General features: G+C 37.4%; 1 long non-coding RNA gene across 1 annotated transcript in view; it reads left to right on the top strand.

The window, feature by feature from the left end:
* The first annotated feature begins 664 nt into the window (after nucleotides 1–664).
* The window catches only part of LOC127550149 (uncharacterized), a 73,051-nt gene continuing 61,622 nt past the window's right edge, over nucleotides 665–12,093 (top strand). Inside the window, exon 1 of the long non-coding RNA XR_007950780.1 lies at nucleotides 665–836. This is a non-coding gene — a long non-coding RNA (uncharacterized LOC127550149). The remainder of the gene's footprint in view (nucleotides 837–12,093) is intronic.

The following is a 12,093-nucleotide window of genomic DNA, read 5'->3' as shown; positions in this document are numbered from 1 at the left end:
TCATAAATAGTATAAAACAAATGATGACTGGCACTTTGACAATGAATTAAAGGCAGATATCTTATGTGGAGTGAATATCTTGAGTGAACTGACATATAAATTATTGGTTAAAAAAATGTGGTGAGAGTGAATAATGGGAGAAGATAGCAGCCAAGAGGAACAGTGCTCTTTGAGCACACATAGTGCTTGGTCTAAGGCTTTCTTCCCTAGTGCTATTGAAATCCTTGTCTGCTGCAAAAGGGTACCCTGCAGGGTGGTGGTCTTCAGTGATAGAAGAGTTCACTCTGTCATGAAGGATAAGATCCATCTCTTGGGAGCTGAATTTTCAGAAGGCATGATTACTATTCAAGTTCCCTTTTAGATGTGTTCCGAGCTCTAGTTTCCAAGCATTGCAAGACCTGATTATGGGTCACACAAGACCCGAAAGGAATAGAGAAGGATCCCATATGGCTGTCCTCAGTAAGGATAAGGCATTAAGGGCCATACCCAACACAGCTGGGGAAGACACACAGAAGAAATCCCAGACCACCGCATCTAGGTGACTGCAAGGATTCTTAGGGCCTTATGTATTGTCCACTTCTCCAGGTCTGGTTGATTGCCCTGGGTTACCCCAGTGCCAAAGGTATATAAAATTAATCTAAAGGACTACTCTTCTCCAGTGAATACAGGTTACAGACTCTGCTACTTATCTCCAGTGCACAATCCCAGCAAAACTCCATATACATGTTTGTTGATTGCTGTTTTGATGAGAAGAAGGAATTTACTTGATCTCTGAAAAAGGCAATCTCCTTTTGGATCTATGAGGACTCCCACAGGACTGACAGGATGTTAAAGATGTGAGTGAGATACATGCTTTTAATTAAGTTGGGTTTATCCCTCGAATTCAAGGACAGTCAGAAGAATTTTCTTCCATTAGAAACCATGATTCCACTTCTCCCCATTTCCTACCTCTGTCATCACTGAAAGCATAACAATAGAAGTCCAACTCTGAAAGGATTTCAAGAACCTTGAGTTGCAGTGAGAGCAATCTTAGCCAGTCTCTGAGAATAACAAGACACAATTGTGTTGACAAGATTCTCTTCATTAAGCTTTGATAGCCACCATGTGGGTTATAACTTTTATAAGTACCCATGGTCCAGAAGGTGGTGCTTCCATTACACAGTGCCTTGCATCTGGTAGATATTTAATGAAAATTTAATTTGAAATCATCTTAGTCGTTAGTATTTTCAGATTAAACCAGCTTTTAATATAGATTTATAAAATTTTTCAAGCTAAAAGAAATTATAGAAATCTTGTGGAGTGGAAAAAGCTCTGAATTTAGTAAAATATAGATTGAAGTTTTAACTTTACTTGTCATTTGTACTACCTGGACAAATTACAGATTCTTGTACATCTTTTGTTTTAACTTGTGTCAAATAATGATGAGGGTGGTGGTGGTGATGATGATGATGATGATGATGATGATAAAAAGTGTTTTAAAGATTTCTGGGGCATCTAGGTGGCACAATGGATAGATCTCCAGACCTGCAGTCAGGAGGACCTGAGTTCAAATTGTCTCAGGCAGTTCCTAGCTATTTGACTTTGAGTTTTTGCCTCAGTTTCCTCATTTGTAAAATGAGCCGGAGAAAGAAATGGCAAACCATTCCAGTATCTTTGTGAAGAAAACTCCAAATGGGGTCATGATGTATCAGACACAAATGAAAAAACCTATTAATAAAAACAACAACAAAATTTTACAATGACCTTTACACTCATTATTTTATTTGATCAAATGAAGGAATTGGTGTAATTTAGCTTTAACTTGATAGAGGTTAAAAAATCCCACTGATTTTTTTTTTCCTGAGGCAATTTGGGTTAAGTGACTTGCCCAGGGTCACACAGCTAGGAAGTATCAAGTATCTGAGGTCAGATTTGAACTTAAATCCTCCTGACTTCAGAGCTGGCACTCTATCTACTGAGCCATCTAGCTACCCCAAGGTAGAGGATTTATTGGATAGAATGGATTAAGGAAGAACTGCATTCATATTCTCTGACACTAGGTTTATGACTCTGAGGAAGACACTTATTTTCCTCAATTTTCATTTAAAAAAAATAACTATGTTCTTATCTGTCAAATGAGGGAGTTGGATTCAATGACTCCTAATATTCCTTTCTGGTCTAAATTATAATTCTAATGATTTTGTCCAGCCCTGCCATTTTACAACTGGAGAACCAAAGTCCTTATCAGTAAAGTGCTTTGCCCATGGTTGCCCAGGGAGTCAGGATTCCTGATTGGTGCTGGGGTGTTTGTTCTGCTACATCCATCTGTCTCCTTCTCACTATTGAAAAAAAAAAAAGAGCCGCAGATTCAGCCTTTTCAGACTAAACACACAGACTCATGTACACGCACACACACATACACATACATACATGCACAGCAGGAAGAGAAGGGTACATATAGGCACTTTCATCCCTCTTTGCAGATAGAGACTATGGAACAGAAATCTGTTTGCAGGATGAGTCACAGAGGCATTGGGCTGAAGGGCAGGATCCAGCATCCCTGGGGAATCTTTATTTATAGCTCAAGCCAATGTGATGGATAGCCAAGGAGACGAATAAAATCATTCCTGAGGAGCTTCAGTGATGGATAGTGATAAGATAACCAAAATATTTCATTCCCACCATAACGCACTTTTCGCAGGAGCTTATTGTGGTAACAAGACCTCCAAAACCGCTGTGTCATTCTTAAGTGTGCAGACCCTGCCGTCTACCAGGGACAGAACCACATTTGCTGCATTCCTTTCACTTCGTGTGCCGGAAGAAGCTTTCTCTGGGCTGAATATACATGAACTCCCTGTTAATCTGAGCAAACACAGAAGCTGCCCAAAACAAACAACAACAACCAAAAAAAATGCTGTGGCAGGGCTGAGGCCCTTGATATGGTCAAGATCAAAACGATACACAATCTACTCCTGGAACTGTACAGCTCTGCCTCTGTAAACAGTGTGGTTTCTGTAAGAGGCAGGATAAATTACATAAACTGATCCAGATTCCAGGGACAACTTTACCTGTAAGAAGGAGGGGCTCTCTCTGGTGTGGTTTGGAGGATAATGGGGAAAATTCTTTCCCCCCATTCCTTCATCCCTCTTCCCCATTAGATGCTAGGATTTAGAATTAGAATGGACGCTAGATATCATTTAGAGTAATGCTCTAAATTTATAGATGAGATAATTGAGACCCAAGGTCACATGCATCTGGACCGGAACCCACGTCCTCTGGCTCCATATCCTAAATTATGATACCTTTTTACTGGATCCCTCTTACTTGCTCAGTGCCTTCTGCACATAAGTTCTTTTTTTAATTTCCACTGAAATGCCCCACCTGGTTTGCCTTCCTTAAGGGAGTGATTGCTTCATATTCTAGAACTTACCTTCCCACTTATTCCAAATATACATTTCGGTCCTCAATCAAAGTTGATTCATTCCCAGATGTTCTTCCCCCCCTCCCCAGGCAATTACAATATATTTAAGAGACCTAATTCATGCTAAGGTGTGCATGGCTGATTAATACCTCAATTTACATTTTAAGAATGTCACCATAATGTTTTGGATTCCAGATGGGAGGATAATGATAATGATAATAATAACAGTAATGATGACTAGCATCACAGCTAACATTTATATAGGCTTCCTATATGCTAAGCACCCATAGTACTTTACAATTACCATCCCATTTGATCATCACAGCAGTCTTGGGAGATAGACATTATTATTATCCCTTTTTTAAAATTAGGGAAACTATAGTGAACAGGGGTTAAGTGACTTGCCTGGGGTTACATAGCTAGTAGGTGTATGAGGACAGATTTGAACTTAATTCTGCCTGGCTCCAGGCCCAGCACATTAAATAGCTCGGAGGTTTGCAAAACCATTAATATGTTGTCATTATTAAGTTGTAATACATGAATGTGAGGGATTAGAGGTGGATATTATGACATAAAAATGATGAGGAGACTTTCAGAAATACCTGGGAAGATCTGTATGAATTGAAGCAATGTTGAAGCAAAAAAATAAGTGAGCAGAAACAGGAGAACAATGTAAACTGGCAATCTTGACACATAAAGGAGAATCAGACAGAGAAAGGAAGGAAAGATTTGGAAGAAGAGGGGAGAAGGGAGGTGCCCATCTAAGTAAAACAAAATGCTTCAATGATCCTAGTTTCTTCTCTATAGAAACTCTAAATTAGCTATCTGGCTTCTTTATGTTTCTTTCTGTTTACCTTGAAGTCATATATATATATATATATTTCTTTCCTAATTCTGTTTGCTTCTGTCCGTATCATTTCATGTAAGCCTTCTCATGGTTCTCTGGGTACTTCATACTTCTTTCTTATTGTGTTGTAACATTCCATTACATGCATGTGCCAGTTTGTTTAGCTTTTCCCTAATTGACAACCATCCAATTTATTTCCAATTCTTTCTTATCACAAAGAATGCTTCAATAGATATTTTGTTATATGGTCTTGATTTTGTCATCAATCACAAATGTACCACCTTTATGTTTAAGAATTTTGAATTTCTCTGATCTTATGTAGACCATAACTATTAGCTTTTCCCTTTGTCTTTCTTTATAAAACTCCACTCTTCATTCTCCCCAATTCCTCAACTCCTCGATTATCTCTCTTAAACACTTTTTCCTCTTTCCCCCATCTTAACTCCATTGGTGAACAATTCAGTTCTGTAGCATTCTCTTGAATTCCTAACTTCCTTATCATATCATCAGTTATGCAGTCAAGCCTTAGCCTTGGATCATTCCCATCATTAGCTGCCTTTGTTGCTGAATGAAGATGGAAAAATATCAATCAGTCATACCCTGTCCACTGGGTATTATTTATGTTATACAACCTCTACTAGTTCCTTGTTGTTGGTAGGCGATTCTATTATACTTTTTTAAAAATAAATTCATTATCTTATTCTTTTTTGGCATTGTTTCTTCCCAATCTTTTCATCCATCTTCAGATGTTTTATGGATTCCTTTCCCCTCATTTCCTCAGATGAAAATTTTGTCTCATGTTTTACAGGAAAAAAATTGAGGCTTTTTGCTGTCACCTCACTATTTTCTCTCTTCCTCATCTCTTATCACTCAGATATTTTCTGTCAGTATCTCTTCATTTACCCCTGGCTCACATGATGAAGTAGCCTTATTTTTTATTCTCTACTTGTTAGAGCAATCCCATTTATTACATCTCCTCCAAGAGCTTCCTCCATATCTACCTCACTTTTTCCACTTATTTTCAATTTTTCCTTTTCTACTAACTTATTCTTCACTGTATACAAACATGTCTGTATTTGTTACATCTTGAAAAAAATCTTCATTTGATCTTTCCATCCTTGTTAACTATTGTTCTCTATTTCTTCTTCCCTTTGTAGCTAAACTCCTGGAAAAGGTTATCTGTAATAGGTGCCTCCATTCCCTTCCTCTCTCTTCTAAACCCCTTACAATCAGGTTTCTATCTTATCATTTCACTAAAAGTTCTCTCTCCAAAGTTAGTGGATTTCTTAATTGCCAAATCTAATGACCTTTTCTAAATACTGATTCTCCCTGACACCTCTTTAGTCTTTCACACTATTGATCATCCTCTTCTCCTTGATATTTTCTTCTTTCTAGGATTTTGGGATACCACTCTTTTCTGCTTCTTCTCTTACTTATCTAATCATTGTTTCCTTTGCTAAATCTTCTTTCAGAACACACTCTTGAATTGTAGAGGTCCCTCAGGAGTCTTTCCTGGACCTTCTTCTCTCCTCTCTCTATACCTTGACCTGATGATCATCTCTCAGGGATTTAATTGATGTTTAGTTGATGATTCTCAAATATATCCATCGTTTCCCAAAGTCTCTGCTGACTTCTAACCTTGCACATCCAACTGTCTTTCAGACATTTAAAACTGAATATTCAGTAAATATCTTAAACTCAGTATGATTAAAATGGAGCATTAACTTTCCCCTAAAAGCTCTCCCGTGTCCTACTTTCCCAATTACTATAGAAGGGAACACCATTCTCCCGGGCCTTCAGGTTCATAACTTAGGAATCATCCTGGACTCCTCACTATTTCTCACCTCTCGTAGTCAAGTGTTGCCAAGGTCTTTTCATCTCACCTTTGCAACATTTTTTCAAATATGTCCATTTCTCTCCTCTGACATTGCTACCACTCTAGTGCAGACTCTTATCACCTCATACCTTGACTACTGTAAATAGCCTGCTGCTAGATCTGCCTGCCTTAAATCTCTCTCCACTCCAAACCTTTCTCTATACAGCCACAAAAATAATTTTCCTAAAATGCAGGGTTGATCATGTTACTTAATCAACTCCAGTGACTCTCCATTGCCTCCAGGGTCAAAAACAAAATATTCTGTTTGGCATTTAAATTCTTTCTCAACCAACCTTCTTAACTTCATCATGAACTCTTCCATTCAGTGACACATACCTCTTTGCTATTTTATAAATAGGGCATCCTATCTCCTAGCTCTGGGAATTTTATTTGTACCCCTTCTTCATCTCTATCTACTGACTTTCCTGTCTTCCTGTATGTCCCAATTAAAATTCCATATTTTATCCAAAGCCTTCCCAATCCTTCTTAATTCTAATGCCTTTCCTCTGTTGATTATTTCCTATTTATCTTTTAAATAGTTTGCTTTATATATATTATGTGTATAATATATATATGTTTTTCTTTGCATATTGTCTCATTAGATTGAGTGCTTTGAGGGTGCTTTTTGTCTCTTTTTCAATGACCAACTTAGCACACTGTTACAGAATGGACATTTATTAATGTTTATTGATTGATATATTGATATATTCAACCTTTTTTCCCATTCTTTGATCTTCTTGGAGTATGTGTCTAGTGTAGAATCTCTGGGTCAAAAAGAATGGACATTTTTAATAACATAAATCCAGACTGTAATACAGAATGGTTGTATGAATTCATAACTCCACCTTTTAAACAAATAATCCCTAACCTGGCAGGAGAATAGTCCTTGAGAAACCTGGTTCCTAATTATGGCTTTGTGACATATTATTAGCACAACCATGAGCAAGTCATCTTATCCATCAAAACCTGAGATTACTCATTTTCCTTGACAAGCACTTATTTGCTATAGAACTTTGCATATGCTAGACGTACATCATTTTATTGAATGAATGAGTTTATTGAGTATTAATTTTCCCAAACCTTTATTTCATCTTTTAGATAAAGTGACTTGATTCTTAAGGTCAGACAATGAGTTAGAAGCAGAGAAAAGACTAGTCCAATTTATGTTTCCTCGCCATTTTTTCTTCCTCATCATATTATATCATATATCCATGGCTCGAATGTATTTATATGTAAGGTACATGAGTAACCACATGCCATAATAGAGAGCTGACCAGAATTTGGGAACATCTAGGTCCAATCTACATTTATCCCAAACCATGAATCTGTAGGCAAGTGAATTAATCTCTCAATATCCCAGGTAATTTTCTGAGGGGAAAGGAAAAGGGGCAAAGACTCAATATATTAAATATTTTACAAATATTATCTTATTTGATTCTCAGAACAAATATGGGATGTAGCTGCTATTATTATCCCAATTTTACAGCTGAGGAAACTGAGGCAAACTCAGTAAAGTGACTTGTCCAGTATTGTACAGTTAAGATGTATCTGAGGGTAAATTTGAACTCTGGTTTTTCTGATTCTAGGCTCTGTGCTCTGTCCATGGTGTCACCTAGCTGTAGAGAAGTTGCAACCATAGGTTGCAGAGAAAGTCCTGCTTTGGTGGATGAAGCTTCTTACCAGGAGTTAACCTATACTGATGATGACAAAAATCATAAATATAGTCTTTCTCTTTCCCCTACAATATGTACATGTTGTTTTCCTCAATAGAATATAAATTCCTTGAAGGCAGGGACTGTTGGTTTTTTTTGTTTGTTTGTTTTTGTCTTTATTTTTCTGTGAATTAGTAGAACATCTGCAATATAGTGGGTTTTGATAACTACTTTTAGGAAAAAAAAAGGTTGATTAAGAAGATTAAAAAAAGAGAACAACGTGCTTACTTCACAGGGTTGTCATGAAGATCAGAGAAGATAATAGATGTGAAAATGCTTTCAATAAGTTAAAATAAGTGGAAAACCAGCCTTAGACCAGTCAGGATTTGGAGCCAAATAGTAGAGTAAGAGACAGAGCTATGATGTGGAGGAATAAGCTTGAACCTTGCCCTATATTAGTACAATGAGTTATGGGTATTGTAAAGGTCCCGATACAAAAAAGGATCTGCTAGAGAGGGAGAAGAATAATACATTCTAATGCCCTTGAGAGCTTTACTGCTAAATAGGGTCTCTGACCTGAGGATAGTATGATAAGTCTAAGTCACAGGGGTCCTCAAACTTTTTAAGGGGGGCCAGTTCAATGTCCCTCAGACAGTTGTAGGGCCAGACTATAGTAAAAAAAAAAAAAAAAAAACTTTTTGTGGGCCTTTAAATAAAGAAACTTCATAGTCCTGGATGAGTGAGATAAACGTTCTTAGCTGCCCAATCTGGTCTGCAGCGGTAGTTTGAGGACCCCTGGAAGAGATCACATAGGTCCCCGGGGAGATGGGAAAGGGAAGAGTAGTCTTTTGACTGAGTGGGGATATGCATCTTTTTTGGAAATAACTAACATTTATATAGCTCTTTAAAGTTTGCATATATGATTTCATTTGGACCTCATGACAATCCTTTGTGTTAAAGAAAGCTTGTTCTATGTTCAAAATTTTAGCCCAACTACTTTCATGGAAAGGTAAATTTCCTTGCTTTTTTGCTTTCAAACTTATTTGTGCATCAAATTCTAATGTTTCCAGAGCAAATCCTGGTTGGAGACATAACCTAAAAGATACTTAAAGCTTTTTGAGGGGTGAGGGGTAGAATCCTTGGATCAGATGGTGTAAAGATTTTAAACAAAGTGTCCCCCAACTCCCCAAAATGAACCCTCTCCTTATAAACATAGGGTGTTAATTTGGGGCCATACATAAGGATAAGATATTTTCCTTTTGGTTTCTGCGGAGAAAGAATGAAATAGCCAATTGAACCAATATCATACAAGAATTAGAAATAGCAGCCAGACGAAGTCATAGGATTCCAGACTCCAGCTCTGGCTTTTGGTAGGACACTCAGAGTCAGTGTCTGGAGGCCTTTGGGGCAGGTTTACAGTTGACCTGAAGAAGCCAGCTGGGGGTCACTGTTACCCAGAGATATCAGCTCTGCCCTTGGTTGACCTTAGCACTCAGAGACAGTACCAGCCCCCAGCTGCAGAAGTAGGGGCTTCAAGTCTTGTTTTGTTTAGTGTTTTCCTTTGAACAAACCCTTCTGATAGATGTAGCTCAGCTGCTGGCAAGGGTGAGTCATTGGAGAAGGAACTGCTGAGGAGCCAAACAATGAGGCTTGATTTATGACCCTAGGCTTCCTCCCCAGAAACCCTATCATGTGTCCCTTTTAGGAAGGGGCCTTGTCCAGATGGGCTGCTTTTCAAAATGCAAGGCTGAATCCCAGAGACCTACTCCTACCACATCTGTTGTAGTGTGCAGGAGAAGGAGAGAACCTGGAAACCAAATAAAGATGTTGGGCCAAAGTAGGAAACCTTCCTTCAGCAAGCTAAGTCCATTCATTAGACATAAGGAATTCTGGGTATTGGTGACTTTCCTTGTGATCTCATTAAAAGCTGAGCTGGAGGTGGAGCTTGGAGGCAAACTCTCTGGATTCTCAAGTTAGATGTCCTATTATTCTTTGGAATCTACGAAAGAAAAAATACCCCACGAGAGACCCAAGGGAGGCCCTATGCAGAAAAAACTTGGCCAGCACAGAAAAGCTATTTAATTTTAGCTGCCAACAAGTTTTATGGGTCAGTCAGTACATGATGATCTTTGCACTGGGGACACTGACCAGTCATTGCCGTCATGGGCCTTTGCTAAGATAACTTTTTGTGAACTTGTAGGCTCCATGCTGGGTAGAAAGTAAAGGAATCTGGGTCCTTGATTGACCCCAGGCAAGTTGCTTAACTCTATGCCTGAGGCAATCAAAGTAGGAACCAGAATGTTTGCATGCAGGTAATTTAATTAAAAATTATCTGAAATCTTCAGTTTGAAAGTGCTAGAGAAAAACTAATATGAACTTCACTTATTGTATTGTGTAGAGACTAGTGCTGCAGTGACAAATTATTTGAGTCACAATTGTCTTCTGGGATTTAGAAGAAATGTCAATAAAATCATGAATAATAGGCGCCTGGCTGACATCTAAGAAGGTCAAGGATAAGAATTGGTTGGTGATGAAGCTCTATTGTGAGGGAGGGAAGGTCAGTGTTAGAAAAAGCTAATTAAAGTGGGGGTTGAGAGTGTGTGTGTATATAGAGTGATGGTAGAAATTTGTTTGGGAGAGAAGGAAATGAAACTATGGATTTCATCAGATACTTTGTAGAATTAGAATTTCAAGCATATTTCCAGTTCAATTTCCTTTTTTTAAAGGCGAGGAAACTGAGGCTTACAGACGTTAAGTTACTTGCACCTAGTTAGCATCACAGATAGAATTTGAACCCTTCTCCTCCAGAGCTAGTGTTTTTTTCCCACTGTACCACCTTTCCTCCTCTTTCCTTTAACAATCAAGTCGATGATGGAATGGGCTTAATGGTCTCAGTGGTCTCAGGGGGTACTGTCCTTCCAGATCTCCATTACTGTTGAACTCTTGATAAAGTGCTCACTGGGATTCAGTTAGAAAATTTCTACAGAAATATATTAGCCAACCCAATTTATGAGGCTAGCATACAGATAGTTCCTAGGACCCTTCCTCAATTCCCTTAATGGAGACATTAATGAGTCTAGTAATATCAGAAGAATACTAAATAGATGTTATTTAGGATCTTTTTCCTTATAAAGAGCCTAAATCTTCCTGGAACATCCACTTGTTACTTCAAGTTTTTTTCTGTTGATGGAAATGGAAAAAGTTAAATTCTCCTTCTATTTAATAGTTCTCAAAAAAGGGTAATATAACAGAAGTAAATGGAGGAAAACATAAGCTAACAATCATAATTCACATTTAATTTGAATTATTTAAGAATTTAAGAAAAGGATAGTAACAGATGGATAAGAAAACAAAACCCAACAATCTGTTGTATACAAAAAAATACAACTAAGAGTAAGGACAAATAGAGAATGAAAAATGAGAGACTGAAACAAAATTTATTACACATATATATCCCCAAAAGGCAGGAATAATAATCATACTATCAAACAAAGAAAACAAAACAAAACACAACCAACAGTACCTAGGGAAAGTATATTATCCTTAAAGAAGCCATAGACATTGAACCATTATCAGTACTAAATATGTATGAACTAATTTGCACAGCATATAAATTCATAAAGAAAAAGGTAAATAAAAATGCAAATGATATAACAAATAAGACAATTGTTGTAAGAGACTATTTTTTCCGTTAAATATAACATAAATGTAAAGAAAACCATAAAACTGGAAAAATTGTTAAAGAATGTAGATCCGAAACCATTTATGGTGTATTTTGAATGGGTACATTTAAGAATATACATTTTTCATAGCATTATATAGTACCTTGACAAAAACTGATCAGACCATCCTTTCTGTCTTTTTCAAAAATCTTCTTCTAGAACATGTTCTCTAACCATATATGTTCCCATAGGATTCTGCTCTGGGTCCTCTTCTCTTTTCTTTCTCTACTACTTCATTTGGTGATCTCATTAGCTCTTACGGATTTAATTACTATCGCTATATGAATGATTCTCAAATCTACTTAAGCTCCTCTAACCTATCTGGTGGCTTCTAGCCTCACATCTCCAGATCTTCTTGAGTTGGATGTCCAGTAAATATCTTAAAACATCATGTGCAAAACTGAATTCATAATTTTTTCCTTTAAGTCTTCTCCTTTCTCTTTACTTCCCTACTATTGTTGAGTGCAAAACCATCCTCAGTCTCTCAGACTAACCAATGTAGGTATCATTTTTGACTCCTTACTATCTCATCACTCATGTCCAATCTGTTGCTAGGGCCTATCAATCTTACCTTTACCAACAGCTTTCAGATATTC

Source organism: Antechinus flavipes, chromosome 2, assembly GCF_016432865.1.
Source record: "Antechinus flavipes isolate AdamAnt ecotype Samford, QLD, Australia chromosome 2, AdamAnt_v2, whole genome shotgun sequence".
Lineage (NCBI taxonomy): Eukaryota > Metazoa > Chordata > Mammalia > Dasyuromorphia > Dasyuridae > Antechinus > Antechinus flavipes.
Note: the sequence above shows the minus strand (reverse complement) of the source record. Positions and strands in the feature narration are given on the sequence as shown.